This window comes from Heterocephalus glaber, unplaced genomic scaffold, assembly GCF_053883595.1.
Source record: "Heterocephalus glaber isolate CG9 unplaced genomic scaffold, H.glaber_assembly_v1.0 deba00001472, whole genome shotgun sequence".
Lineage (NCBI taxonomy): Eukaryota > Metazoa > Chordata > Mammalia > Rodentia > Bathyergidae > Heterocephalus > Heterocephalus glaber.
Window position 1 is genome coordinate 48671829 of NW_028258315.1, and position 24956 is coordinate 48696784.

The following is a 24956-nucleotide window of genomic DNA, read 5'->3' on the forward strand; positions in this document are numbered from 1 at the left end:
TGAGATGGGGGCCAGCAGCATTTGGAGACAGTTGCACAGATTTCTGGCAGGACAGAGCCACTCTTATAGCAGGGATGACCCCAAGTGGGAAAAATTTCAAGCAGAGTAGGCAGAAGACTGGAAGGCCCAGCCCAGTCTACCCAAAGACTATGGCTTGGTGTGACTTTATGCAGAGAGGCCACGTGAAGCACAGTCTTGCAGACAGATCCCACTCAACCTACATAGAGCCCACCTTATGACTCCGGAGGGCTTATTCCACCCCTTTAAGGCTCTGGCTCATTATTTGTAAAACAGAGAGGAAAAACACCTCCTCCCTAGGTTGCTCATGAAAAATACATGTGCAGCATCTAAAGGGACAACTCTTGGGGGAGAGTGGGTTTTCTTTAAAGGGTGCCTGTGATCATTCCACCATTATTCTTGTCTCAGCAGGAAGTAGGTTTTCATTTGGTTCAGCACTTCTTTTGTGAGGCAGAGGCCACAAAAAGAAGAAGTAATAGATTACTAGCAAATTCTGGCTTGATCTTTACCCTGGAGCTGGATGTCTGAACTTCAAAGTTGGAAAAGCAAATCACTGGGCAGTGGAGAAATTTCAAATAAGAATTCATAAATATGAAAACCAAGACAAACAGGGGGATGGTTAGACACAGCCCAACGTCTCCGTGTGCCACAGAAAACAGGGCCATTTCCATGCCCTTGCTCTACAGACAGCCAAGGGGCTGAGCAAGTTGCCATTACCACCCATTCACCTTCAGATGACGTTTATAATCTTATCCACCCTTCCCCTGCGTAGTCATGCTCTGACCCCTTTCTCCACTTTGAGAGGAGACCTCATTGGCATAAAACAGTTAGCATATGAGCAGATCTGGGACATAAACCAGCCCATTGGGGAGAATCTCAAGTCTAACACTTGGAATTTGGGATAAGGGTACCCTCCCTTCTCTGGATATGTCCACCACAGAAGTGGGGACTAATATACTACATCCAGTCTTGATATTCTAAAGGAAGACGATTTGAGCACAAAGTCTATGTGTGGGAGGGCAGAATTGAGATAGTTCAGAGGACAGTGTCAGTCTCTTGATCAAACCTGACCTAAAGCTCAAACTCTCTGGATGTCTTACTAACACAATAAATACCCTTTACTGTTTAAACCAGTTTTAATTGGGGTTTCTATTGTTCATATGAGTTCTTCGACTTTCAGGATCCCCAATGCCAATAAGAACTCCACCCTTTCCTCTAAAGGATCATATTGCCTGACAACAAATGTAATTTCCTAGTACACAGAGGAGGCCCTGGCCTGCTGCCCTCAGGCTGTCTGGCCAAAGGACAGAGGGAAAAAGCCCAACTTGGGCAGCTTTTCACCTTTGTCCCTCTGCCACATCTTGCCCCTGACCATACCTCTCTATCCTGATACTCCTTTGGGAATGATTTCCATCACCAATTCCAAATTCAAAATTCAGATCCCCAAATCAAGTCTGATGCCAGTCCTGAAATTTTGGTAATTTCTGTGCCCAGCTGCTGGCATCTTGTGTCAGAGTGTATATGCATGAGTGTGTAAAGACATGTACATGAGCCAGAGTGGATGAATAAGTGTTAGTGCAAGTGAGTGTGAGCAATTGGGAGTGTGTGTGGACAGATGCATGTCAGCAAACAAATGTGTGTGAATGTAGACAAGGTGCAAACCAGCTGTTCTGGAAAAGTGCGCCACCTAGTGGCAGGATGTCAAATTGACACCTTCTGAAGACAGGAAGTAGGAAGGACCTAGAAATGGCCACAAAGAAGAAAAATAGCATGGCATTTTACCCTCAACACCCTTTAATAACAATGAAGCCTGGAAACTTATGGAAAAACAGAAAAAGAAACCACTTTTTAAAATTATAATGGAAAACTACTTTAGACAAATGGTTGAAAATCTATACATGGCCTACAGAAAAAGAATCCTAAGGGGTCCCCCAGGTGAAATTCTGGAGTCCTGTGGGCCATGTTCTTCTGAGAGAAGCTAGCAAGCGCAGCTCTGGTCCAAGTGGGAACACTGTTATTCAGCTCTGCATGTGGCTAGGCCAACATGACAGCTCAGCATTGCCAGGACTCTGATTTTAAAGCCAAGTCCATCAGAACAAGCTATCCCCATTTGTACAGGAATGATTTGATTTTCTGTGTAGAAACTACTAAATCACATGCTACTTGAATGCTAAGTCAGCAATGAATCACTGATGCTGTAAGTTCTCTATTGCTTCCTTTGCCTGGAGAAAGTTTAACTTAGGACATTAAGTTCTTGTTCTTACAAAAATGACTCAACTCACAAAAAGTACCATTGCCTACTCACGCACTCCATGTGCAGCCAGGTATGCCTGGATAATTATAAATGCATTGAGCAATACTGTTTGTACCTGAGATAGAGAAGGAGGAGCTGACAGCAGTGAGTTTCTGAACTGTATTTTTCTTCCCACAGGATATGAATCATTGTAAGCCTAATTCCTCAGCAGAGTAAATCTCTTTGTCAGAAGCAAGGAATCCAAAATGTTCTGTCTCATGACTTCACAAAAACATTTGACTACTGAGCAAAGTCTCCAGTTCCAAAGCAGATTCTGCCAGACTCCTTGGTAGGGGGAACTTTTAATAGACCACCGAATAAAGGAGGGAGCAATTCACATACTATCTAGGGATGAGATTGTAATGTAATTCACACTGAAATTCCAGCTAATGACAGACTTGCATCAAATCTAGTTTCACCATCCATTTCTTAAAGTGGAAGATATGCAAGGTCCAGGCATTTGAACTGTTATATATGTCAAATCAGAACAAACCCCTGAATGAATAAGACAGTCCTTTGTTCAAAGATCTTCCCTCTGGAGGCCAAAGAGAAATTCATTTGATTGGTTTTCTGTTTAAACTACAAATGGCTATAAGCTCATCAGGAATTCATACCATCCTAGGCAATAATCTACTCATGTCTGAGATTCAGAGCTTGAAATTAGTCTCCCTACTCATTTAGGTTTCATTGAAGGAAGGGGTAAACTGCTGAATGCTGAAGCTGAGGCCATGGGGCTGGATGAAGAGGCAATCAGAGGAGATTTGAGAGAGTGATGATGAGGGAGAGTGCCGATGACAAGCCCCAAACTGTCCCAGATCCTCCAGATTCAACGGGGCACCAGATATCACAGCCTTCTTTGAGGTCACCCATATCAGTGGTGAATCTGAGCGTTATCACTGGTCCTCTGGTCCCACTACAGTAGTCTAGTTATGTCTTTTTTACAGTAATGCCCATGGCCTATGAAAATGTTTCACTACCATATTGGTTCCTCACCTACTGCCTGGGCACAAGAGCCCTTTTTTTTTTTTTTGGTGGTGATACCAATGATTGAATCTTGCCAGGGTCTTTTCACTGAACTACATCCTCAACTCTTTTTATTTTGAGACAAGCTCCACTAAGTTGCTAAGTTCTCCAGGCTGTGCTCAAACTTGCTATCCCCCTGCCTTAGCCTTCCAGAGTGCTGGAATAATAGGCATCCATCACCACCACACCCAATTAGCATCATTTTTGAATGACTGGAATTAAAGATGCTCAACTAGATCAAAACATGAAACTATGAAACTAGTCAATAATATCAATAAAAGTAGTCATTAATATTTACTGAGCACTAATGAGCTAAATGCTTACCTGTTTTATAATTTCATTTATTCCCCAATGACTCTATAATGCAGACTATTTTATCTCTCTCCATTTTGCAGTTAAGGAAACTGAGGCACACAGAAGTGAGATAACTTACCTGGCAATCTGATGTTAGAGGCAGGTCAAACCTCACTCTATTTCCCCTTATTTTATTCCAGACAGCTATTATGCATGTGTTCTCACTAAGTCTTCTCAAATCCTTTTCCACCACACTGCTTTTCTCAAAACTGCTCCCATACAGCTACAAGTCACTATAACCCTACTTTATAGCCAGGCCTCCCCAACTGTCATCAAATCCCAGAACAGGTTTTATGAGGAAACAAATATACAGGACATGTGAAATAACAAGTGTTACCATCTTCTTCCCCTAATGTTTGGAGTTGGACTTGATTGCTTCATTAATCTCAAGGGAATGTGATGAATTCGCCACACATCACAAAGATATGCAACATTCAGAGAAGTCGCAGAATGAAGACAATAAAACCCTGCATCTCATATGCTGAGAGCTGCAGAGGAAAAGACAAGAAAACTATACAAAGGGCTTGGAAAAGAAGTGGAGATAATTTTCTATTTGTTTAATTTCTTCTTTCTACAGTAATGACATTCTATTCCCTCAGGGATTTGAAACCTGCTGGAATTTCTGGATTCTGGGCTTTGTTGGGATTTTCAATACGTTGAATTTGGTTTCTTTTAATAAGGATGATGTTAGCCTGGGGAAGAAATATACATGTGGAATGGTTTCAACTATGTTTCTCAAGACATATGCTTCATTTTCAGAGGGGGACCAGAAAACACATGGTTGTATTTCATTTATACACACAAAGAGAGCACTTCCAGAAAAAGGTGGTTACAGGCAATAGATGCTTATCAACAAAGAACCATAAGATCCTGTACAAAACACACAGTATCCTCTTCAGATACCTCAATTGAGAGAGGAAATAATACACTGCTTTAACAACAGGGAGGTACAGAGCAGAACAAGATTGCCCACCAAGCAGACGAATAACACAAACCAGACTTGGGAAAAAGCACAAAATAGTTCTGTGCAGAAAGTATGCTCCCTCTCCTCTTTAACGAATTTAATGTGGCCAAGAACCACATTTCTCAGAAAATAGATGGTTCTTCCTTTCAGCAAAGGAAAATAATGCTTCCTTTTAATTAGAAGGTGTTCCTTCAATTCAAGTCCAGTGGTGCATGGGCCGAGGAAGTCAATGGTAATCATAGATCTCCAGCCAGGTGGAATCGATAGGCGCTGTTTATTGCTGCAGGTGAATGGTTCATTAAGTTGAGGTGACATGTAGCACATTTCAAGGGACTGCATTTTAACACCATCACAGCCACTGCTTGTGGGAGAGTCTGGGCTCAGGAATTGGGCTCAGCCAGTCTTTCTGCAAGCAGATGAGTCATCCTCAAGGGACACTCTTGGTGGAGATCTCTTTCTAACTTTGACTTTTACATAGTGTGAGACCTACAACTCACAAGCCTTTTAAGGCACCACCACCACCACCACCTTTCTTCCAGTGGGAAGAAAGGATTATTCAAGATCTGTACTTTGTGAACAGGCAACCATGAGTGAATCCCTCAAATGGAGGTAGAAAAGCCCCAGAATGGCTTTTCAAGGTTGGGCAATAGGCTCCAAAGAAAGCTGGGTCAACTGGAGAACAGGCCTAGAGCCCCAGTTGTTTCTCTGTTTCAGCCCCTATATACCTGACCTCCAAAGGTTTTCTGTATCCATGGTCAGACCCTGCATACTTCTTTAGCACCACCCTGATTGACTCCCCGACTTGCAGTCAGTCCTCTCATACACAATGCCATCTGTCCAGGGCCTCTGAACATGCTCTTACCTCCAAATGGGACTCAGCCTCTTGCCCCTTCACCTGGTTGATTCCTACTCAATTGTTAACTCTTATGTACAGCAGGAAGCTGTTCCTGATTCAGAGAGGTCAAGTTCCCTCGCTAAATGACCTCCTGGAATTGTATTTTTCTCCAGATTTATCTTAGTTGCCAATTACACATTTATTTACAAGACTACTGAATTTTTGACTTTTTCATGGAGCCATGGGGTTTCTTGAGAGTAGGGACTATTTTCTGGTTTTATTCTCTATTGTATCTCCATCCCCATTACTTTTGGGGGGATCAAGGCATGTCTGTGGAATGAAGACATACTCAAAGCATCCGATTTAGTAAGAACCAGATTGAAAAATAGCAGTACATGGACTGAGGGTGTAGCTCAGTGGCAGTGCACTTGCTTAGAATGGGTGAGGCACTGGGTTCTATTCCTGGGCCAGACAGGGATGGGGAGAAGGGAAAGGGAGAAAGAAAGGCTAGCACTCATTTTTCCCCTCTTCTGTGGGACATAATCACTTTTACAAAAGGAAACTGGATTCCCTAGCTCAATAGAGTACCCTATCAATCCAGTTAAAAAGATTAAATTTGGAGTTTTATTTGGGGAGAGCACATTTGGCTTCGATCATCATGTGACACCAAATGGCTCAAGACCAGATTTTGAGTCTGCCCTTAATGACTGGGATCATGTCACAGCTGGTTCTGAGTACTGAATTTCTATACAAGCATCCCTAATAATGCAAAGCACATGCTCCAAAAACCTTGTTGGAAGAAGTATTATTTTGTAAATTAGTTTGAAACCTACTGAAATCCAGTCAATCAGATTGTCTTCAGGCTCAAAACCTTAAATAGAAGCCTAGTTCTAAATCAGTTGTGGCCTTGGTATTAGTTTCTTATGGCTGGTGTAACAAAGTACTATAAAATAAATGGCTTAAAAAAGCAGAAATTCACTTTCTCATAGTTCTGAAAGTCAAAAGCCCAAGATCAGCTTCTCTGGGGTGAAATTAAGGCATCAGCAGGGCCATTCTCCCTCCAGCTCTCCAGGGAGAATCAGGTCCTTGTATCTGCTAGGTTCTGGTGGCTGTTGGTGGCTGCATGACTTGTGGCCACATTGCTCCAATCTCTCCCTCTGTCTGCACATTGCTTTCTTTTCTATGTGTCTGTCTTATAGGGACACTTGTGATAGCATGTAAGCCCTATCCAGATAATTTAGCGTAATCTCCTCGTCTCAAGAACTGTAACTTAAGTCCCACCTACCAGGTTTTTGTTATGTAAAGCAACACTCATTGATACCAGGAATTAGGAACTGATCTCTCTGGGACCACTTTTCAGCCTACTACCTCCATCTTTTTCAACCCCCAAACACACAACATTGTAACTAATAACACATTGTAACTAACAACACATGTTTACCACAGTATGTTAGATCAAAAACTTTACTAATTCATAAAGAGCACTATGGAATTGGATTTAGACCTTCTGGTGGAGGGTCAATATGGGGTTGGTGGTAGGCAGATTTCTAACATGGGCCCCAGATCTGCACACCCAGTGTAAATCCCTACATGCAGTCAGGGTTTAGGATTTGCTTCTAGCCAAGAGAAGGTGACAGAGATGAAGAAATACCACTAACCTGGTTAGGTTACTATATATGCCAAAGGTGATGAATTAATTGTCCCATGATTACTACATCCTAGTGGAATGGAAGAAGCAAATCGCCTGTGTGCTAGAGGTCATGTGTGAGGGAATTCCAGGTGGCGTCCAGAAGTTGAGGGTCTCAGCCTACCAAACTGAATACTGCTAGTGGCCAGTGAACTTGGAAGAGGATGCTGAGCCTCAGGAACTTTAATTTGAGTCTGGAGAGATCTTGAGCAGAAGATTCAATTAAGTTATGCCCAGACTCCTGATCCACAGCAATTGTGAGATAATAAATGGTGTGTATTGTCTATACCTTTCCATTTGTGGTAATTTGGTATGCGGCAATAGAATATGAGTTCACTTGGTTTGCAAAGTGTTTATTATCCCGATCAGCAGTAGAGAATGGTAAGCACGGGGAGTCCAAGCGAAGAGTCAGTTGTATCAAATGCCCACACAGCAAAGTACACTGGGAAGAAACGTGTTGCATAAGTGAGAAGATTCAGAGCCAGAAAACAGATTTATATTAACTGGAAAATATATTGGGGGATGGATGTGAGGAAAATTTAGAGATGGAAAAGAGAATTTTAGCCAGCTCTTTTCAGTTAGGGCTAGAAATACAACTTCAACAGGCCAATGCAAGTATGAATAAATAAATCCAATAAACGGGAATGTGGAAAGTTTTTGGCTGGAGTAACTGCAAAGTTGAGGTACCTGGCTTCAGGCATTGGTACCTCTCCATCTCTCCTTGTCTCTCAGTTCTCTTTCCTCACTGTTGACCTCATTCTCCCCAGACCCTTCCAATGGAGGCAGTGATCACTTGTGGGTCCAGCTGGCTACAAGTTTGTCAAGCAACCCCTGTGGAAGGAAGTTTCCTTCCCCAATATTTCCTGCAAAAGCCTCTCAGTTATCCATCCTTGGCTCTGCCTGCCCATACCTAAGACACATGTCCACCCTTGACACTAGGAACCAAGGGGACTACCTAAATCCAAAGGAAGGATGAGGTACTCTACCTGGATGCTAGGAGGGCAAAAATCACAGGTGCCCACAACCTAGCATGCAACATGGCAGAATTACCTGGTGCCAGCTGTGCTCAGAAAATGGCTAGAAGAAGCTATTTCAAGCCAACAACTCAAGAATTAAGAAGTAAATGGAGGTTCCTCTGCATAATGTGCATAGCAGAACTTGAATACAGAGATGCAGAAAGAGATGTATGGGGTAAAAATGGGTCGAGGTAGTTGACCTGCTGGTGTTGACAAGGTGATCACTGGGAAGGCTTCTAGAAGAGAAGCCTTAAGCAGAATTAAGCAAGCAGAATCCCTTTCTAGCAAAAACCTTTAAGATTTATGAAAAGGGACACCCTCAAAAAGTGCTATATCTTTCCCATTATCAAGCAATTGCTATTTTATTTTACATTCAGTATCGTATTTATTTCTACCAACAGCAGTAGGTATTTTGACATTTTAGGAAATTCAGGCTCAGGAGGTTAAGTGACTTTCCTGAGATCACCTAACCTAGCAATTGAAAGAGCAAGGGCTCTGGTCCAGGTGACTGTCTCCAGAGCCACCAAGCTAAACTTCCTCCTTCTGAGTTAGGCTGACCTGACCGGGTCATGAGAATGGCGAAACGCCCAACAACACTGAACTCCCCCACCCTGGAAGACTATTTCAAAGCTGCCTTTGGAGATTTAAGTTGCTATGTTTATTTTGCCCCAAGATTCTGTTGACCAGAATATTGGAAGAATGTCAGAAGCTCTTCAGGAAAAGAAATGTGGATCCCAAGAAGCGGAAGAGCTGCATGAAGCAGACACCCTGAAGGACAGGCAGCTGGCAGATGCTCTGTGGTGGGACCTGGGGAAACATCAGAGGAAACTATGGAAGAGGAAGTCAGGGTGGAAACAGCCAGGGAAGTTCAGAGCTTCCTTTCTCCCACGCCCTTACTCCACTGTGGCTTTCACTGAGTCAGCACAGTGAGGAAAAAAGAGACCTCACCTGCCCCATGGCCAGCCTGCCCATGGCCAGGAAGTAGGGGAGGATAAGAAGCAAGAATTCACACACATCCAGGTGCTGCATGGTACTTCCCTCCATCACCTCCACATAGCCGGGTACTGCATGGCACCCTCCCACCTCTCCAAACCCAAGTAATGTGGTACTTCTCCTCCACCCCTACACACCAGAGATTCTATCAGGGCCCTGTGGAGAGAGGGCAGTATCATGGACCTGGGTTCTTGTACCAGCTTAAGCGTTCATTATGTGATGTCTTCAGTTTCCCCTGTGAGAAGTATGGAGTTGAATCAGAGTAGGGGTCCACATGCAAATGTCCACAGAAACCAGGCAGGCAGCAGACTGAGAAGACCAGAGGGAGCCATGGAGACCAAAGACCACATGTCTTTTCCAGTCAGGACATCCTTGAAGCTTCCAAATATTCCAATTTTCTAAGAGCCCAGAACCCCAACCTTTATATAACATCTCTCAATCTCTAAATGTTGGCAACAAATCAAGCCTTTGGGTCAATCTGCAATCATGAATCTAAATGTGCCTTGTTTCATAGCCACTAGTCACACGGCTACTTCTACTTCATTAAAATTGAACAAAAATTAAAAACTCAGCCCCTCAGTTACACCAGGACTCCCAAATGCCAAACGGCCGCATGTGTTCATAGCTGCCATATTGGGTACAGGCCTGGCCCATCTCCACCCCCACAAAACATTCTCTTGGTCAGCACAGGTCTAAACAATCACTAAGACAACTTTCAGCGATTAAAACTCAAAGACAAAATGGAACAAGCTTTACTTTCTTGATGGACATAAAATCAAGTTGCTGGGATTTCACTGCATAACCTCAGTGCGGAGCACACTGGCGTCACAGTTTTATCTTTACTCTGATGAGCTCCCTCCAGCTGCATTTACATTGGTGCCCACAGATTTGCTAACGGAAATGGCCTGATACTTTCTCCTGTCTTCCAACATAGGAAGGATATAGGGTTTTGTAACTTGCAGGGATTTGGAATCTAAATTTATATTAATAGGAGGAGGTAGGGTATGGAGAAGGGAGAAGCCCTGTTTTGTGTTCTTAGAACTTACCCATCACATTTAGAGCTTTTTTTTTTTTTGGTACTGGAGATCAAACTCGGGTCCTTGCACTTGCACAGCAGGTGGCAAAACCACTGAGCTAAATCCCCGGCCTTAGAGCTTTTAATTGCTGCAAGAACACCCTTCAGGGTTACAAGTAGCACTATTTTAGATCCATGGGCATCAAACTAGCTAACTTTCTTTCTTTTTTCTTTTCTGTGGTACTAGGGGATGAACCCAGGGCCTTTGGATTGAGCTACATCCCCAGCCTTTTTAAAGTTTTTGTTTCTGAGACAGGGTCTTACTAAGTAATTAAGTTGCCCAGGTTGGGCTCAAACTTGCCATCCTCTGCCTCAGCTTCCCAGAGGCTGCATCAGACTTTCCTATGAAGGACCAGATAGCAAGTATTTTCAGCTTTGTGGGTAATGAGGTCTTTGATGGCAACTACTATACTCATCCTACTTGCATGAAAGCAGGCAGAGACGATATGTAAACAAATGGGTGTGGCTGTGTCCCAATGAAACCTATATTGTGGACATTCAATGTAAATTCCGCATCATTTTCATTTGTCAAGTGAATAGTTATTTGATCCCCACCAGCACCATTTAAAAATGAAAGAACGATTGTCAGCTGAGGATGGTACCAAAACAGGCAGTGTGCAGGGTTTGGCCCACAGGCAGTAGTTGCGAAGCCCTGACTATGCCCTGCAAGCTCTCACAGGAGTAGGGGTCCAAAAGGCGGGGAGGCTGAGTCCGAGCACACACGTGCACTCCCTGGGCATCTTTCCAGTGTGGGTTCATACTGAGCCAATGCCGCTCAGGAGTAGGGGAAGGGACCACACAGACCCTTTCTGTGACAAGACTTTATTGATATAGTTAGTCCTCAGTATTCATGGATTCTGTATTTACACATTTGCCTGCTTGCTAAAATTCATTTGTAACCCCCAAATCAATACCTGAGGTCCTTCTGTGGTCATTTTCTGACTTGTGCCAGAGCAGTGAAAACTCTGAGTTTCCTGATGCTTTCGTTCCCAAAGAAGACCTAACCACAGTGTGCTCTGCCTTCTTGTTTCTGCTTTCATGGGATGTAGGTATCCTCTTCTGGGTCTATTTAACACATTTTCCATACTTTTGAGCTTCTTGTTGGTAATTTTGATGTTTAAAATGGCCCCCAAGAATAGTGCTGAATTGTTGAATTAGCTCTGAGCCAAACAAATACTTGTGTGCCCCTAAAATTCATATATTGAAACCTAATCACTAACTAGGTCCTGAGGACCAAGGTCTCATGAATGTGATCACTGCCCTTATAAAAGAGGCCCTGCTCCCTCCACCAGGTGAGGACACAGCCAGAAGGCACCAACTGTGAATGTGGGCCCTCCCCACACACCACATCCGCAGTGCCTGGACTCTGGCCTTCCCCCTCCCTAGAACTGTGAGCAATACATTTCTGTTGTTTGTAAGACATCCAGTTTATTGTATTTTGTTATAGCAGCCCAAACATACTAAGTCAAGTTTTAAGTAAGAGGCCATAGGAGTGCTTGCAACAAATCAAACAATATGTACTAGATAAAATTCATTCAGGAATGAGCTGTAGAGCTGTTCGCCATGTTCAATGTCCATAAATTAACAGTATATATCTAACATGGTGTCTTTTAATAGAAACATTTTCACAACAAGGTTATATACTGATTGGCTAAAGAGAATGCCATATTTCCCCCAGGAGTCATGTTTCAGTATTTGCTAATTCAATGCTTGTGGTGAGTTTATAGAACATAACTTCCTCAAATAATGAAAATTATACACATTTTTAATGACATTAATGAGAAGTTACTGTGATAGACTGTCTTTCCCCCTCTATCTTGTACATTATATTTAAGGTTTGGTGAAAAGGGCTGAAGCTATTTTAAATAAGGTTTTGAATTATTTCATAATGTTAGGTTTCCATAATTCCTGGGATCTGATTTCCCACATAAATGGGCTGTTGTCTGGTACATGGCATAAGAAACAATTTTCAAAAATACTCTCTACTTATAGGTAATTTATTTGTCAGCTCGCAAACTATGCACCAAACAGTGAGATACCTCAGGCAGGAGGACTCTGGAACTTGGCTGGTGACCATTTTGCCCTGTTCTAAATATTCCACACAGTTTCACGGTCCACCTGAATGGCACTACACCTCAGTCCGAGGTAAGCATTCATTGCATGTAGCAACCAGAGTTTTAGAGGAGACCCATCACCTTTTTATGGCACTGGGTGTAATTTTCATTGGCAAACACAACCTCTAATGCACTGGTGTTGTCTTTTGGGAACACATCATGCGGGTGGGCCAGCCCGGGAAGTTATTTGGAAAAGGAAGAGGATGTTAGGGAGCTGATCCATGTGGGAGTGGAGATTCAGGCAGAGCCAAAGGAAAGTTCCAAATGCATTTAGGCAAATATTACAAAGCACACTGATGTGCTTTTAGGACATACACACTCCCCCTCTCCCTTGTGTGAATGGCTAACTTCTTTTGAGGAAGCACTATCTTTACTAACTTTCTGGGATTACAGATGTGATCACCGGTGTTGAGCTCTTCATTGTGGCCTTCCCCTCTTCCCCTAGCAATTCTGAATGTGGCATCACATTATAGCAGGCACTTTTTTTTTTAGCACTATTTCTAGTACTTTAAGTATATGAACATTTAATCCTCAGACAATCTTAGGAGGTAAGTGCCATTATTATTTTCATGTAACTCACTCTGCATCAGCATATAAGTGGCAGAGCCAGAATTGAACTCAGGGAGATTTGCTTTAGGGTATCTTCTTTTGACCCCAATTGGTACAGACCCTCAACAAAGCATTAAACAACTGTGTGAGAAACTCAGCTCTAATATAACAGGGATTTTTACAGCAGCTGCTTCCACTAAGCAGCAATATTCAACACACCCTCCTTTCTTTCATTCTCTCCTTTTCTTTCTTTACGACTTTTATTAAGGTCAAATTTACATACCACAACACACGCCCCTTTGGGTGTACAGTTTGGTTTTTTTCGTTTTTTTTTTTTGGTACCAGGGATTGAACCCCAGTCCGGTCCTTGCACTTGCATAGCAGGTGGCGAAACCACTGAGCTAAATCCCCGGCCTGGGTGTACAGTTTGTAAGCTTCTGACAAATGTACAAACTCATGTTACCGTCACCATAAATTAAACTGCAGACTTGCAGCACTTTGAAGACTTCTTCCACACCTCTTTGACATCATCCCCTGAAACCTACCCCACTCCTGAGACCCCGGACTTTAGCCATGCACCCATGACTCCCAAAGGATCCTTGAGTGAAATCCAAGAAAAGAACTTGGGTTCTAAGAGGAAATTATATTTTTTAAAAATCACTAATCTCTAACTGAAATTTAGCACTCTTTCAATTATGAATGTAGGTATCAGACTACAGAAATATCGGCAGTACCTGTCACTGACAGTTCTGAAATTAGAATTCTTTCATTGCAATAAAAAAGCATCTTTGTTTTTATATCACAAATATGTTAAACATTTTAATAACCATATCATAATATAATTTATGTAGATTTAAAATATTTGTGTTTCCCTGAGAAGGGAACCCTAAGCTTTGCCAATTTACTAAAGGTGTCCGCTTTTCAGAGCAATCATCTGTAGGAAAAGTAAGTCATTGGGAATTCACTCCATCATTCCAGTCAACAAAGTAACAAAACATGCACAAAACACCTTGCAATTCATCAAGACAACATTTCTGCTGAGTGCAAGACACAGAAATGAGTAAGATTCCGTTGCTGCCCATACTGATGGAGGAATTACAGATCTTTTCTTCAAACTCAGGGAACGTTGAGTTGGGCTTCTTTGCTAAACGATACCGCTATTAGGAAGACTGCTCAACAGCGCCACCTGCCTCCTCCACAGGAATGTGCATGGACTACCCACACGACTGCTGTGGAGCCCTCAGCATCTGCCACCAGGCTGCCAAGGGCCTCAGCAAGAGGAACCAGGCAGCTGAGCTCCGGACTGATTCCAAGAAGGACTGAGATATTGAGACTAGTTTACCAGGCACAGAACCAACTATAAAGATTAGACAGAAGCTCTCTGGGAGGCTGATGCAAGAGGATCAAAAGTTTGAGTCCTACCTGGGGAATTTAGCAAGATCCTGCCTCAAAAATAAAAAGGTCTGGGGGTGTAGCTCCATGTGAAGGCCCTGGGTTTAATAACCAGTGCCATAAAAAAGAAAAAGAAAAAGAAAAAAAGATTGGGCAGAAGCTGAGAATTCCTATTCTCCAGTTATTTGAACTATAGGTTGGACATATTAATGTGAAAATATGAAATCCCAAATGCTTCAAATCAGAAATCTCTTCAGTACCAACATGAAGCTACAAGCAGAGAACATCACACCGTAAAACTTAGATTCACACATAAAATTATTAAAAACAATGTCTAAAGTTACATGTAGGCTTTGGGTATAAGATATACAAAATGTAAATAAATTTTGTAAATTTTGTAGGCTTGTGCTTCACCCTTAAAATAGCTCCTTATGCATATGCAAATATTCCAAAATCTGAAATCCAAAAACCATTGGTCTCAAGCATTTTGGATAAAGGATACTGAATGTGTACTTTAGGATCATGATTGTCTTAGTGAAGGCACGGTGCTTGTCCTTCAGTCTGTCACCTCCAAATTAACTTTTTCATTCTTAACTTATTAGAGGAATGGAAATAGGTATTTTTCATCAGCAATACAACTGGCTAATAAGTACAAGAAAAAAGTTCTTGACTTCATTAATAATAATAATAATAAAAAAGAATACTGAACAGATGAGGTAATTTTTTTCTCTTACCAGATTATCAGAGGCTAAATCACTTCTAGAAGACAAATAAACAGTTATAACACACGTTTGCTACCATAAATGCCAACATGGAAGTTCATAGTTGAAATAAAAACCATTTCTTTAAAAATAAAGAGATGAATTTAAAATTTGCCAAGAGGGATTGGGTTAATTTCTGAAGTTAATTTCAAGCGGCAAGGCTAAAAGAATGAACGACTTGAAATCACAGATTACACAGAAGCAAAACAAAAATTATGGATGCCAGGCTGAGAGTGTAGCTTGCCTAGCCTGCATGAGGTCCTGAGTTCATCCCCAGCACCACCAACAATAAAATTAAATAACACATGCTGTTACTGACTTTACCTTTTGGTAATCAGGACTTGGACTATCACAGCCTTTTATTTCCTCCACCCCAATTTTAGCCAGATGGTAACATAGGTAAATAGGAAGGTGGGAAACATGCTATTGCTTTAAAAGATTTTCATAGGTTTTTTTTTGCAACGATGTTATTTTTCATCAGCATTTAATCTCTTACTTATACTATTTCCATAATGCTTTTTTCACAATATCCAATGTATCAGTGTCTCCTCCTCCTCCTTTATACTGTAGATTCCTGAACCACGTCATTTTCATTTCAAAGTGTTTTGGCTGGAGAGGACAATGAATAAATGTTAAGCAGTTCTGCTGCCATGAGACTGTAGTTGGAGGTGGGATGGTAGCACACACCTGTAAACCCAGCACTCTGAGAGGCTGTGGCAGGAGGATCACAAGTTCAAGCCCTGCCTGGACAACTTAGTGACTTTGTGAGAGCTTGACTCAAAAATTTTTAAAAAATAATTTCAAAAGGAGTGGGGAGGTAGCTCAGTGTACTGAGTTCAATACCCAGTATTGAATAAAAAATGTGGAATAAAATTTCATAGGAAGTAGATGCTAGCCAATTAGCAGCAAAGCTGAAATTGCTGCTCTCTATTTCATACTCCCCTGAGGTGAAGAGAGAAACCTGTAGCAGGCATTGGACGTATTCTGTTCACATAGCACCCCCCACTGGCCACTGGGGAAAGTTCATCTTCAACGCACAATTTAAAAATTAAGTACTGACTCTGGGGCCTACCACCTAAATCTCATTTCTAATGGATCTGGAGTTCAAGAACACGTGTGCCTTTCTTTAGCTCTACTTTCATGAAGATGGCTGGCTTTGGTCAAACTATCAGAATACTTTAAAAGACTGGTAATTGTAATACCATTTCGGTGTCAGGTGAATTTGATGCCTGATTCCATCTAATCCTCACAAAGGCTTTCAGTACTTGACCCAACCTGGCTGCGCTACAACATTTACTATGTAAATGAGCCACATTGAGATAGATACTGTTATTATCTTTATTTTTAGAAGCCTCAGAAGGATTAAATAGTAACTTACCAAAGACCCCAAAGCAAGAAAGTGGTGGAGACAAGAGTCAAACCCCACCTAACTCCAGAGGGCATGCTTAATGACTACACTACATTGACCTCTCTAAGTAGCTTGAAATACTGTATCGCCCTAATGCATTTTTCAATAAACTTCCCACATTAGAATGATGCAAATGTGCCAGATGATAATTAGCTTCAAAGTCCACCAGCACAGGTCAGGCTCTGCATACCTGACACTGCTTTTGCTGGAATTTCACAAACATGGGCTGTTTCCAGAGCTCCTCCAAGGCCCTGCTAATTAGAGTGGGGTGCACACCACGGACATCACCAGGCACCAGAAGTTAAAAAACAGAATGGCCTGGAGGCCCTGGCACATGCTTCGGTGTAACAGATTCCCCCTTCCAGTTAGCTGTAGCACCTCCAGGGGCTTTCACGGAGACACTTTCAGTATCATGGGTCTGAAACAGACATTTTAAAGAGAGAGAGAGAGAGAGAGAGAGAGAGAGAGAGTGTTGTTGAGGAGAGGATCAGAGCAATTACATTCATCTGAGAGAGTCACTAGTTCAAGCTTCAGAGGTGAAAGAGATTTACATCTTAGGCTTAGAGGACAGTTGTGCACTCAGGTTAACACCACTGGTAACGCCTGCCTGACCTGTGTCAGGAGCGTGAGAACAGTGCCGAGGCCTTCGAAGAAGGGATGGTGTGCTGATTAATGGTGCTGGGGCGCAAAGGCAGCATATTTATTACATATTTGCTGTGGTCAGGACAGAACATTCATGGGGGGCACAGAGGCACCTCAGAGCTACCGGCCAGGACTGAGGAGAAAGAGGCCAGCAGACCTGTGAAATGGAAGTCAGCAAAGAATTTGAGGCATGAGAACAGAAGGGTCTGTGGGGCTTCTCCTTGGCTGTGGCGAGATAAGCCCGAAATCACTCCGGGTGCTGAGATAATGCCACCTGGTTGAGGCAGGATGGAAAGGCAGCCACACGGCTGGGGTCTGGGTCTGGCACCGGCCCCAGAGAGCTTTAGCTCAGCCTCAGGGATCTCAAAAATGTGACTATTTATAGGGCTTCTTATTATTTCTTTCACTCATCCTTTGAAAAGTTTTTGGCAAAGTCTCCTTGAAAATGTCAGCCTGTCTCAGGGGTGCGCCAGGAAGATTAAGAATGTTTTGGTGACATAAAAGGGCAAGGGTAAGCTCCCCCCGGTGGTGGGCAGACTTGAAAATCTCGACTGCAATGATCCTAAAAAGTGATCCAGAAAGTACCAACCCTTGGTCATCTTCCATGGGAGAAATATTCTGGGAAACAATTCTATGTTATATAATGTATATTATTATGCATCATAGAAATCACTATACACATTATGTCCCTTTCTTGGAAAGTCACAGTGTTTATCTCAGTCTCTAAGAATTCCTGCAATGAAGAAATTAACTTTCTTTAACTCAGCATTTCCTAAATTTTTTTGAACATAGACCTGAAATCTTTTTTTTCATAATTAACCTAACATTTTGGGAGACATGAATCTTAGGAGGAGGAAAAGAAGATGAGATTATGTTTTCTCTACAGTATAGAGATCTTTTCAGAACTCTTCCCTGCTAAAACCTTTGAAAAACTGCATTTGATACCCAGTATGCCTTTGTTCTCTCTCATGACTGTATTTAGTAAAAACCAGGGGTATGTTAAAGAATATTTTCATAGCTATAAACAAATCATCTGCATACCTCAGGTCACAACCTTCTCCTGAAGAAAGCTAATTGCTTTGTCGAGGCAGTCAAGCTTTCAGTCTTAACAATGCAATACAAACGGCAGAAATGCAGCCAGGTGTGGTGGTATGTATCTATGATCCCAGCACTTGGGAGGCTGAGACAGGAGGATTGCAAATTTGAGCACAGCCTTGGCAACTTAGTGAGATCCTGTCTCAAATTAAAAAATAAAAAGGCCTGGGAATGTAGCTCGGTGCCAAGGCTCTGGGTTCAATCCTCAATACTTAAAAAAAAAAAAAAGTTAGAAATGCCCACACAACTGACAGCTTTCTTGATTTTAAAGCTCTTCAGAACAGCAAGTCGGTAAAGCAGAGTAAGTACTGTGGATTTGGAGCCGTTCTTCCACTGTATGATGACCAACTCTGGCTCCTGCTGTGTGACCTTGGGCATGTCACACAAGCTCTCCATTCTCATCCTCATCTGAGAAAAGGAAATAACAATATCTCCTAGTTCTGTTAAGGACTAAATGGGTCAGTGCATGTAAAGTGCTTAGCAGAGTGCCTGGCAGCTGGCTAGTAATTTGTTGCTTTTTACTTTGTGCTTCTAAAGTTGTGAGTATGAAGCATCATTTAAGAGACAAAGAATAAGATTCTTTTTTCTCTGAAAACTATTGTACTTTTGTTTCAGGTCCTGAGATCACTAAGTGATTTGGGGTCTCACTAAAATGTACTGGGGTGGTATTTTAAACTATTAATATGTTTTCTTTGAAAAAAAGTGAGGATTTTTCCTCTTCTCAGTTTAAAAAAAAATTAGTGAGAAAACATATAACTAACCAAAGAACCACCATTTTTTACTATTCTGAAGAGCACAGTGCAGTGATGGGCAGCCAGCACTACTGTCCCTCTGGGAGACTTTCCCCATCCCAAATAGCACTGTGCTCACTACACTGTGACCTCCTGGCCACCTGCAGCTGCCACTGCACTGTCCTCTAGGAACCCGAATACATCAGGCACCTCCTGTCCTCTGGCCCAGCAGTGTGTGCCCTCCTGTCACAGCCTACTTCACTTAGCACGATGCCTTGGAGCTTCATCCACATTGTGTTGGGGTTAGATTTTCATTCCTTTTAAAAGCTGAATACTATGTATGCCATTGGATGTAGAAGCTACATTCTGTTTATCCGCCCTTCTGTCAAGGGACATCTGGATGTTCGCCACATCTGGTTATTGGAACAACAGTGCTATGAGCATCACAGCACCTTCTGTCTCTGCCTTCGGTGCTTTTGGGTGTGTAACTAGAGGCAGGATGGCTGAATCATATGGGAATTCTATGTTTAATATTTGGAGAAACTACAATACTGTTTTCCCTAGTAGCTACATCATTTTACATCTTCACCAATAGTGTACACAGATTCTAGTTTTTCCACATCCTCACCAACATTTGATGTTTTCCTTTGTTTTGATTTTGACAGCATGTAGCCATTCTTGTCAATGTGAAGTGGTATCTTTGGTTTAATTTGCATTTCCCTAATGATGCATTAATAAATACATTAGTGGTACACTGAATATCTCTTAATGCCTTTCAGGCAGACTTCCATGAGAAGAGCACAAAATATTAATCCAGGCACTATCCTGATATTTTGGCTTTCCTGCATGCATGTGTATCTTTGATGATTTCAAAATTATTTCTCACTTTGAAGGGGAAAAAAAGTGCATGTGTCTGTTGCCTATTTTGTAATTAAGGAAACATGTTTCACAGAAAAAACTGAGGGGTGGATGATAAGAGCTTGTAATTTTCAACAGCACAGAACACTTTCACTGCCTGAATGTTTTTAAAAAATCTTGCATTAGTTTTGAAATAAAATAAAGCTTTTATTAAGAAAATTTAAAAAATAAGAGTCATCTTTTGCAGCAGGAGGAGGGTTGGGGCAGATAGGAGGGAGGGGTGAAAATACATCACATTGCACATTTTATGTATGTGCACTTTGTTACAGGTCATTTATACCTCAAAAGCTGTCAAGAAAAGCCTCTAACAATTTAATAATGTAATAATACACAGCTTATAAAGAATAATCTCCTTTTATCTGATGCCATCTAGCAAGTCACCAACAGGACCACCCTGGTGTGTGCACCCTTGCATAATTTCTCTTACACAAATTTATGGTAACATTATATGGTTTAAACTTTTACACAATGTTTTCTTGCAACTTTATGAGGGTTTTGAAAGTCTTTTATTATACATAAAAACCTCAAAGTGTTCTGATATTGTGGCTAGTTTTTTTTAATAACCAACACGCCTTAAATACTTAACCAAATAAGAGGATGTAAAACTACAAATAGAAGTAACTTACTTTGTAGTAAATTACTAGAGAGAGGTAGGGGAGAAAAAAATCTTACTGATTGAAAAACTGTTTTCCACAAAATTAATCTAGAATGGGAGGAGCTATTTCTGTTTTAAACTATGATGAAATGTTCACTCTCAGTTAAACTTTGCACAGGTATCATAGTTGTAAGCAAGTACAGCTGTGAACAGATTTTTCAGGTCTGTTTGGTTGCACAAACTAGAGAAGTATCTCAACTCTCAAGTTTTACCATAGGTCACATTGACTTTAAATCCATCAGTTTTAAAACATTGAAAATACATGCTCACTGTGAAAAAAGAAAATAAAAGTACACAAGCATAAAGACATTTGCTTCTTTCTTCCACTTCTCCTAATTCCATCTGTTAGACATAAGTTGCATCGACAATTTGAGGGGATTTTTCCAGACTATAAAGCGTGGATGTGTGTGTGTATCTGTTTTCCCAGTCTTTTGTTTTGCAATACAGGGTACTGAACCTAGGGCCTTCACACTGAGCTCATCCCCAGCCCTTTTTTCACTTTTATTTTGAGACATGGTCTTGCTGCATTGCTATGTCGCCCAGGAAGTGCTTGAACTTGCGATCCTCCTAGCTCCGCCTGCCAGAGGGCTGGGATTACAGGTGTGCACTACCACACACTGCTTCTTGTTTCTACTTTTGGTCTGCTCACTTGCTTTTCCATTTGTCATATATTTGATTTATTTCATTAACATTTAAAAATTATTGTAAAATATATGTGACATCAAATTTGACACTTTAACCACTTTTAAGTGTACTATTATTACATGACAAAATTACTTTCACAATGTTATGGAACTATCTCTATTTCTGAAACATTTTTCATCACTCCAGATAGAAACTCTGCATCCATTTATTAATACCTCCCCATTCCTTCCTTGTCCTAATCCCTGGAAATCTCTAGTGTACTTTCTGTCTCTATGAATTTGCCTGTTCTGGATATTTTATGTAAGTAGAGTCATACTGTATTTGTCCTTTCATGTCACTTAGCATAATGCTTCAAGGAACATTCACGTTATATCACATTCCAGAACTTTTCTTTTGATGTCTGAAAACCATCTGCCTATACACCACATTTTGTTTATCTATTCATCTGCCAAAGGACACTTGAGCTATGTTCATTCACTTTTAATAAACATGATCATACAATTTTGGCAGGTTTTTTTCTTTTTACTTAATACATTTAGAAATCTACCCTAACATTTTTAAAGGGCAAATAATATTTTGCCATTATTTATTTGCCAATCTCCTATTAATAGATATAAGTGGCTGCCATATTTTTGCTATTAAAATGGTGCAACACTGATCATAACTGTATGTATACTGCTTTATACTTGAACCAGTTTATCCAGAAGATAAATTTCTAAATATGTTACTAGAATGTACAGTTAGAATTTTGATAAATGCTGTCATGTTAGCTTCCAAAAATATTGCCTTCATAGACATTTTCATCAGCAGTGAATATGAGAGCCTTTTTGTCTGTATCCTTCCAAAAAGGAATAGTTACAACATTTTTTTTGTCCTTTCCACTTCCATTGGTGATGATTTTGTCTATTTCATGTAGGTATATGAGAGGCCTCACAGATATACAATGAGGGAGAAGCAAATTGGGTGAATTATGAGGGTGTCAGGGTTCTCCTCCAATTTTTTTTTCCCAGAGACAGGGTCTCCCTATGTAGTTCAGGCTGGCTTTGAACTCACTGTGTAGCTCAGGCCGGCCTCGAACTCATGGCCATCCTCCTGCCTCAACCTCCCAAGTGCTGGGATTATAGGTGTGCACCATCACACCCAGCCTCCCCTCCAATGTTATATGGATAACTTTTCTTATGAATCCAAGTCAGAGAAGAGGATTCTAGTACAAAGAGTACCAGAGAGATTTTGAATGGTGTTATGGTCAGAGCTGAGATTCAATAACAAAAAACACATAAGTCATGATAAAAATTTGGCAATTTCTCCACAGTAGTTGACACTGGCCAGCACACTGAGCCTTGTCCTCAAGTCTCACCTCACAACCCAGCAATTTAGTGGAATCCCTACTCCAACAACCCCTTCTCAACCCTGCTCAGTATTATGGCTAACACTTATTCAGGTTGATACATCTCTGTGCCGACTCGTCACTAATATTTTGAACATCACTCCTGCTTACATGGGTTTAATGCTTTGTGAGACCCATGGATTCCTTTCTCCCTCTCTTCTGAACCTCTAGCCTCATACAACAATCATTTCTCTATTGTAATCAGGAGATCTTGTGCTCCTGAGGGAAGGGATTCTGTCTCATTTATTCTTCCACTCCCAAAATGTTGTTGAGCACTTTGTATATAGCAACGTCCAGACCAGGATCCCAGGTCCCAGGCCTCATGGAACTTACATACCACAGGGCAGAGTCAAATACAGAAGTAATTTCCAGTAACAGTAAGGTGCTTAAGATGAATCAATGAATGGGTTAACTCTTATCCTCCTTACCTATCTATAAGTTCATCTTTTTGCTACTTTAACTAATCAAGATCAGAGTGTAAAGACAAAACCCTTTTTGAACACTCCCTGATACACAGATATGAAAAATCCAATAGGCTCTCCTAGATGTTGGTGATGAGAACACCAGTATGAGTAATATTTTTGGAAGCCAACTTCACAGCAGAGGAGTCTCCTTTAGAGGAGAAGCCCTAATACGAGAATTGAAGGAAAAGCCGCTGGTATGCTTTAGAGCTAAAATGTCCCCCAAAAGTCTCATGTGTTCAGAGGATGGGCTTTTGGAAGGCAGTTGGATCACAGGGGTGCTGTACTCAGCAGATCCATTGCTGAATTCATAGCTGAATGTGCCGTTAGGAGGTGGGGCCTAATTGGGAGAAATGTGTCACCTGGCGCATACCTTCAAAAGGTAAGTCTCTCTTCCTCTCCTTCCTTCACCCTGCGCTCCCTGGCTGCCATGGGGTGAGCAGCTTTCCTCCACATGCTCATATGTCAGAGGGCCTGGAAGCCAGAGAGAAAGAGCTTGGGGACCCATGGAGGTGAGGCTGCAGCAGGTGCAGCAAGGCTGAGAGGGTACAGCAAAGCCTTTGAGATGCCTTGACTTGTAGTTTAAGAGATCTTGTATGATTTAAGTCTGTATCTTCAATAGTCCTCAAAGAACTTGAATCAAGGTGATAATCAGTAAATGTTTGAGAAATGCACTGACCTACCTGTAGTTTCCTGTCACTTCCTAGGGCTCCTCTGTCCCTGTGATGGCCAAATGAACAGTGCCATTATGTGCAGAATTAAAGAAATACTACCTTCCATTCCTCCAACATTGTTTATGCTCTTTGACATTTGTATCTCCCTTAAAACAAACAACTGAAATTTCCATCCCTCAAGTATACTTTATTCAATGATAAAATCAGTTAATAATTATTGAGTACTTTTCACATGCTGGGCATTCTTCCAAAGACTGCCTAAATCAACTCATTTTGTCTGTTCAACAACCCTACACAGTTGGTACTAGTATTACCATATTTCCCAGAAAACTGAGGCAATTAACCATTTTGTCCACAGTAAAACAAGTGGTAAGTGGTAGAGCAAGCATCTTCAGAATCTACATCTGTAACTATTGTGTGCACATCTCCCCAGCAGGGACTAATATCCAGAATTGCAATCCTACTGTTGCTTTGGCTCAAGAAAGCATTTTAAGAAGATTGTTGTCAGTGCTGTTCTTAACCATTGCACACTTTACTTATGCCCAATTCACACTGTTGCACATTTCATATCATTACCCTTCAAATCACCTTTGTCAAATGCAAATTTCTGAGAATCAGATCATGAAGAAACATTTGCAATACCGCATTGTAGGGTTCCCTATGTGCCTGGCTCTTAGGGCTCCATAGGATTGTCATAATGATGCTCAACCATTCAAATATTTCATTTCTCTTCTTATTATATATATAAAAAACAATGGGATGGCAGGGCACCAAGTATTCACGATACTAAGGACACAAAGCACACCTTATTATAGTTAAGCTAAGGATGAAAATCACTGCATGCCTAAAGATAATTCACCATTAACTTTATTCAGTTGCTAGTGGACTAATGCCATATTAAGTGTTTGTGAATAAAAAGGAAGTAATTTCACATGTATATATAAAATATTAGAAATGGGCCAGGGATTTAGCTCAGTGGCACCACACCTGCCTCACAAGCACAAGGTCCTGAGTTTGATCCCTGGTCCAAAAAAAAAAGAAAAGAAATGTATTGTCAGAAATCTATCTAAGGCACACTATAATAATTTAGACACTGTTTATTTGTCTTTTGTACATTTGCTTTTCTCTTTAGGAAGAGAGCTTCTACAAAATAGATGTCTACTTTTGGGTGTTTAGCTTTTCTTTGAACTCAGGGGAGTAACTGTATTGCTGATTTCCTTCTTCATTGCTAGTAACACACATGTTTTGCTGGCGTGCCACACCATA

General features: G+C 41.3%; 1 protein-coding gene across 2 annotated transcripts in view; it reads right to left on the reverse strand.

The window, feature by feature from the left end:
- Frmd4b (FERM domain containing 4B) overlaps nt 1–24956 on the reverse strand; it is a 351908-nt gene that overhangs the window by 215232 nt on the left and 111720 nt on the right. The gene's annotated exons all lie outside the window — the stretch shown is intronic.